This window comes from Chinchilla lanigera, unplaced genomic scaffold (genome assembly GCF_000276665.1).
Source record: "Chinchilla lanigera isolate Chin_1 unplaced genomic scaffold, ChiLan1.0 scaffold00169, whole genome shotgun sequence".
NCBI classification, from domain to species: Eukaryota; Metazoa; Chordata; class Mammalia; order Rodentia; family Chinchillidae; genus Chinchilla; species Chinchilla lanigera.
Genome location: NW_004955570.1, coordinates 816,235 through 822,513, shown reverse-complemented (window position 1 = coordinate 822,513; position 6,279 = coordinate 816,235).

Below are 6,279 nucleotides of genomic sequence, written 5' to 3'. Positions count from 1 at the left end.
AAAAAAAAAAAAAAAAAAAAAGCTCAGTTATTTAGAAATGTGGTAGGCAGTCAGACAGGGCCCTCTTGAGAGGTCAGTGCAGAAGGTAGCTGTGGGTAGAAGCACACTCCTCCAAGGTCAGGCCTCAGGATAAAGAGGAACGACTACACCCAAGTCCTCCTAGGGCTGAACAGCAGTGATTGATATGCTAAATAGGCATCAATCACCGAGTCGGGTGACGCACGCCTGTAATCCCAGCACTTGGGAGGCTGAAGCAGGATCGTTGTGAGTTTGAGGCCAGCCTGGGCTACAAAGTGAGCTCAAGGCCAGCCTGAACTGCATAGTGAGACCCTATCTCAAAAAGACAAAAGTAAATAAATAAATAGGCATCAATCACCTGGGTGGGAGACCAAAGCCTCCTCAACCCACCCCTTCCAGGAAAGTCCTTGTTCACCCTGCGTGCGCTTGCATAGGACTTGCTTCCCTGTGTGACCCCCCCCTTTAATCAATGTTACCAAGCGGACTATACTTGTAATCTTATTGATTCACCATAGTCTTGGTCCGCCCCACACCCACTTTGTGATTTCCCATAGGATCAATGGTACCTAAACCACCATACTTGTTTTTTTTTAATCTTTTTTGAGACAGGGTCTTGCTGTGCAGTCCAGGCTGGCCTTGAGCTCACTTTGTAGCCCAGGCTGGTCTCAAACTCGCAATGATCCTCCTGCCTCAGCCTCCCCAGTGCTGGGATTACAGGCATGCGCTACCATGCCCAGCTTAAGCGACCATACTTGTAATCTTATTAGTTAATGAATTTTGTCACACTTCACACCTGCCTCACTCGTGGTATTCGTCTATAAAACTACCTTGAGAATGGGGGTTCCCCGGCCACCCACTCGGGACCCCCTACTGTTCTTTTATTTGTCTGAGACAGGGTCTCACTATGCAGTTCAGGCTGGCTTTGAGCTCACTTTGTAGCCCAGGCTGGTCTTGAACTTGTAACAATCTTCCTGCCTCAGCCTCCCATGCCAGGCTCCTCTTGAAGATTTTAGAGAACATTGCCTCTGTGCTGAATGTGGACAGTGACCTGCCACAACTATTTACACAGCCTTACATAAATGTTCTGTGAGGCACTGTCAGTGATCAAGTAAAGTAGACAGAGCGCTGGTCATGCTGGTGTACACCTGAATCCAGCACTCACTTGGGAGGCCAAAGCAGGAACCTCTGTGTGAGTTTGAGGCCAACCTGGACTGCACAGCAAGAGATCCTGTCTGAAGGAGGAGGAGGAGGAGGAGGAAGAAGAAGAAGAAGAAAAGAAAATGAAAGTCCGATACTGGGAGGCTGAGGCAGGAGGATTTGAAGTTCAAGGCCAGCTGGACAACTTACCAAGACCCTGTCTCAGAATAAAAAGGGCTGGGAATAAAAGGCCTGGAGGTATAGCCCAGTGGTAGAGCATCTGCCTAGTATGAGGCCTCAGGTTCAACCTGGGAGGCGGGGCAGAGAGACGGAAAAATTACCTGTATATGAGTTATACTATATATGTGCCGAATGGGTACCAAAAAAAAATTTTTTTTTGGTACCTAGAATTGAACTCAGGACCTTGTGCTTGGCAGGCAGGCACTTGTGCCACGGAGCTATATCCCTGGCCTCTAGTTTTCTTTTTGCAGTTTTGGGGATGGACGCCAGGGTCTCGCGCAGCCTAGGCACACTCAGTTACCCCCCAGCCCCAGTGTTTTTTGTTTTAATAATGCAGAATAGGAGTAAATACAGGTTCACAGCTGCCGGCCACAGCCTGCTTGTCTCATCAGCAGCCAGGCAGGGCCACTTCTCCACAGCCGCCTGTCTGTCCCCCAGCGGGACTCTTCCTCCAGACTCCATGGGGGCGGCAGCAGGGTCAGGGCTCTCTGACGAGGAGCCTTGCTCCACGTAAGCCCTGACCTCTCCCCTCCCTGCTGAGCAAATTGCTGGGCTGGGATGAGGCAACTTTGCCAGGGGCCTGGGTTCTCCATCACGCAGAAGGTATTTATTCAGCACCTACTACTTGTTTTCGTAGGCACCAAGAACACATCAGATAAGACAGCTCAACAAGGCAGGGAGGAGGGTGGTGACCCCAGGGAGGGCCACAGGAAGCCCTGAAGATAATGCGGGACAGAGGCTTGAAAGCCCACACAAAGGGTGACAGGTCGCTCAGGGCAAAGTAATGTCCCAGGGGCCACGCTGGACAATGAAGTTGACCACCTGGGAGTGAGGGCGGCTTTTCACTCAACGTCGGTCTAGGTGACAGCGATCATCCCTTCGCAGGAGCAGACCGACTGCCTGGGCAGTGACCTCCACGGCAGGTGGGGACTGTCCTCTCACCGCCGTCTCCGGGAAGGCTGGGTTTGTGCAGCCTGTCATTTGTCCCCGGGCCGAGAGCAGGCGGTGTGGGGAGAGAGGGTGAGGCACCGTTTCTGGTAAGAAGAGCCGTCGGCAGGCGAGGCTTCTGCGGGTGCTCAGAGCTCGCATTCGCCAGGTCCGCTCCTGCCACTCTGGCGGGGAACCGAAGGTGCCGGTGCGAGCAGCTCCCCATCCGCCACCCGCGCCTCCTACACGGGGCCCCGGGGAGAGCGCGAGCGGAGCGCGGGCCAGCGGACCTTTGGCCAGGCTGCGCCGGGTCAGGCGCCCTCTCTCCTTAATCTGCGCCCTCCTAGCAGCCTGTCCCTGACCCGGCCAAGCCGCACCCAGGGTGTGTCCTCAGCAGGATGTGGCCGTGCAGGCCGGAAACGCACACAGCCAGTCATCCCCCGGCTTCAGGCCTAGCCAGGGCGCCCCCACACCCTCCCGCGCTCCAGGAGAGGGGTTTGAGCCGGTGATCGGATTAGCGGGGCTCGGAGCGGGCGGGACCTGGCTGGAAGAGGCGGGCCTCGGGGGCCGGGGCCTGCAACGGCCCTTCTCCCTCCCGGCCTGCTCCGGACGCCCCCCGCTCCCTGCCTGTCACGCCCGAAGCAGCTTGTCCTCCGCCGGGGCCCGCCAGCGTGGGCAGAAACGTGAGCCAAAATAAACCTCTCCAAGTTTCCTGTGTGAGGTATTGCATCTTAGGAACAAGGAAAGTGGCTAAGACACCTACGGAACTTGCAACCCAGTTAGATCGGGATGTATGTAGTAGATCTTGCCTAGGGCTTTGCTGCAAGCAAAACAAAACAAAGCAAACCGGCTGTGGTGGCGCACACCTGTCATCCCAGCACGTGGGAGGCTGAGGCAGGAGGATCTCTGCGAGTTCCAGGTCAGCCTGGACTACCTAGGGAGAGCTTGTCTCATAAAAGCAAGACAAACAAACAAACAAACAAACTCACAAAGCAGGAAATTCAGAACGCAATCAAGCAATGCTTAGATAAGCAGAATCCAGTGCAAGGGAAGAGAAACCTGGATGGGGGTGGGTGAGCTTGCAAATCTGAGTAAGTTGGAAGAATCTGGCTCACTGAACAGGTGACTGGCTGTCCCAGCACCCCACCGGAGCACTTCTTGGCATACAGATGGTAAAAAAAGGCCACACCAGGGTGGCCCAAAATGTGTTCCCTCGGTCATGGCCAAAACACTCTGTGCAGACACAGCCAGTCTACTGGGAAGCCCTCCTTAGCTCTCTTGGAAGGGCAGGTTTTCCTTATCGGGTGTTTTTACCTCCAAAGTCTCAATTTATTAATTTTTCTTTCGGATACAAGGTATCTCTGTGTAGTTCAGGCTGGTTTTGAAGTATGTAGCCCAGCCGGGTGTGCTAGCGCACACCTGTAATCTCAGCACTTGGGAGGCTGAGGCAGGAGGATCCTTGCGAGTTCAAGACCAGCCTGGGCTACAAAGTGAGCTCAAGGCCAGCCTGAACTGCATAGTGAGACCCTGTCTCAAAAAGACAAAAAAAAAAAAAAGAAAAAAAAAGAAATATGTAGCCCAGGCTGGCCTCAAACTCACAGTGACCCTCCTGCCTCAGCCTCCTAAGTGGTAGGAGCATGCCTGCCCAGTCCAAATTTAAATGATTGTTGACAGCTACCAGATTAGCTGGGTGCGGTGATGTGTGCCTATAGTACCTGCTGCTTGGGAGGCTGGGGCAGGAAATCACTTGAGCCCAAGAGTTCAAGACTAGTTTGAGCAACATAGTGAGACCCTCTCTCAAACAGAATCGTACCGTGGGCATGGTAGCACAAGCCTGTAATCACAGCACTCGGGAGGCTGAGGCAGGATGGTTGTTGTGAGTTCGAGGCCAGTCTGGGCTACAGAGTGAGCTCAAAGTCAGCCTGAACTGCATAGCGAGACCCTGTCTCAAAAAGACAAAAAAAAAATGTATCATAGCACACACCTGTAATCTCAGCACTTGGGAGGCTGAGGCAGGATTGTTGAGCATCAGGCCAGCCTAAATCTCATAGCGTAGTGAGACTGGCTCAAAAAACAAACAAAACCGAAAAAAAAAAAAAAAGAAAAAAGCCAAAACCCCAACAACCCCCCCAAACCTAATCCTCCCACAAAAACCCTGTTCTGAAAGCCCCTTTTCATTCCACCTACCTAAATTTGTGTGTGTGTGTGTGTATGGGGCACTAGGGATAGAACCCAAGGCCTTTGAACTGAGCCTCCTCCAAAGCCTTTTCTTTCTTTTTTTGTCGGGGGGACAGGGTCTCACCATGTAGTTCAGGCTGGCCTTGAGCTCACTTTGTAGCCCAGGCTGGCCTCAAACTCGCAACCATCCTCCTGCCTCAGCTTCCCGAGTGCTGGGATTACAGGCATGCACCACCACGCCCAGCCAGCCTTTTCTTTCTTCATGTATTTATTTTTATTTGGGGACAGATTCTCTGTAAGTTGCTCAGTTGCCCAGGCTGGGCTCAAACTTTCTATCCCCCTGCCTCAGCCTCCCAGAGTGCTAGGATTACAGACCTGTGCCACCACGCCTAGCTTGTTTGTCTGTTTTTCTGACTATTGCTTCCTTGGAATTTTTTTAGGGTGCGGAGGATCACTTTATTTATCTATTTAGAGAAAGGGTCTTTTTTTTTTTTTTTTGTACCGAGAATCGAACTCAGGACCTTGCACTTGCCAGGCAGGCACTTGTGCCGCTGAGCTATATCCCTGGCCTTAGAGACAGGGTCTTGCTATGTATTTTTAGGTTGGCTCTAAGGTCGCTATGTAGAACCTACAGTGACCCACCTGCCCCAGCCTCCTGAGTGCCGGGATTACAGGCGTGGGGCATGGTAGGCATTTTCTGTCCTCCCTGATAGATGAAGAAGCCGAGAAGCCACAGCCCAGCCTCCCGGGTCTGACTGTACCTATCTATTGTGGCCCGCTGAGCTCGTTCTGTTTGGCCGCAGATAAGGAACAAACAGGAAGCCTTACCCAGCAACATCTCACTGACATCTCGACTTCCTGGTGAACTCGGGGCGGAGGGGGCAGTGTTGGTCACCTGAGGGAGGAGGGGCACTGCTACGTGGCCAAGCAGGGTGAGGGTGCTTCCAGGCTGGTGAAGCCGAGTCAGAGACAAACACCGCAGGCAGGCAGGTGGGGTGACTGGGGGACCGGACAGTCACGTCCTTCCGGCCCGCTGGTGCAGGTCAGAAGCAGCACCTGCTCTGAGTTCTCAGCAGTTCCCCACCTCCAACCCCTGCAAGTTCTTCCACCCCAGCACTCACTCGGGAGGCTGTGGCAGGCGGAGCACGGTGAGTTTGAGGCCCGCCTGGACTATAGAGTAAGATGTTGCTTAAAAGAAACAAAATAAAATAAAAAAAAAAAAAACAAAAAAGAAAACCCCTGAGGCGGCCACAGAGGCTCAGCTCCTCCCTGGCAAACCAGCCGGGCAGGCCTGCCAGGGCCTGGGAGGAGGGCGGAGGAGCAAGGGGGCTGGGTGCCAGCAAATGGCAGCGTGTGCGAGCGCGCGGCTGGGGCACAGGCCGCACCCAGTCACAGCTGGGCTGCGGGGAGCTGGCCGCCCTGGCTCAGCACGGCACGGGCACACAGGGAACCTGCGTCATTTCCGGGCTGGGGCTGGGCGTTCAGAGCTCACCTAGCTCAGGCAGGGGTCAAGTTTCTGTCATGGGTGAGAGAAAAACAAATCCTGGGCCTGGGGAACCAGAATACCTACAGGTTGTACGTCTCGATTCTCTGTTTTTATTATTATTTTGTGGTATCAGGGACAGAAGCCGGGGCCTCCGGCACGCGAGGCAAGCACCTCACCTCCTAGGCCGCGCACGCTTTTTCTCTTTTCACCTCTGTGCAGTGCTGAGGCTGGAGCCCAGACCCTCACTCCTGAGCTTCATCACCAGCTCTTTTAATTAATTAATTAATTAATTA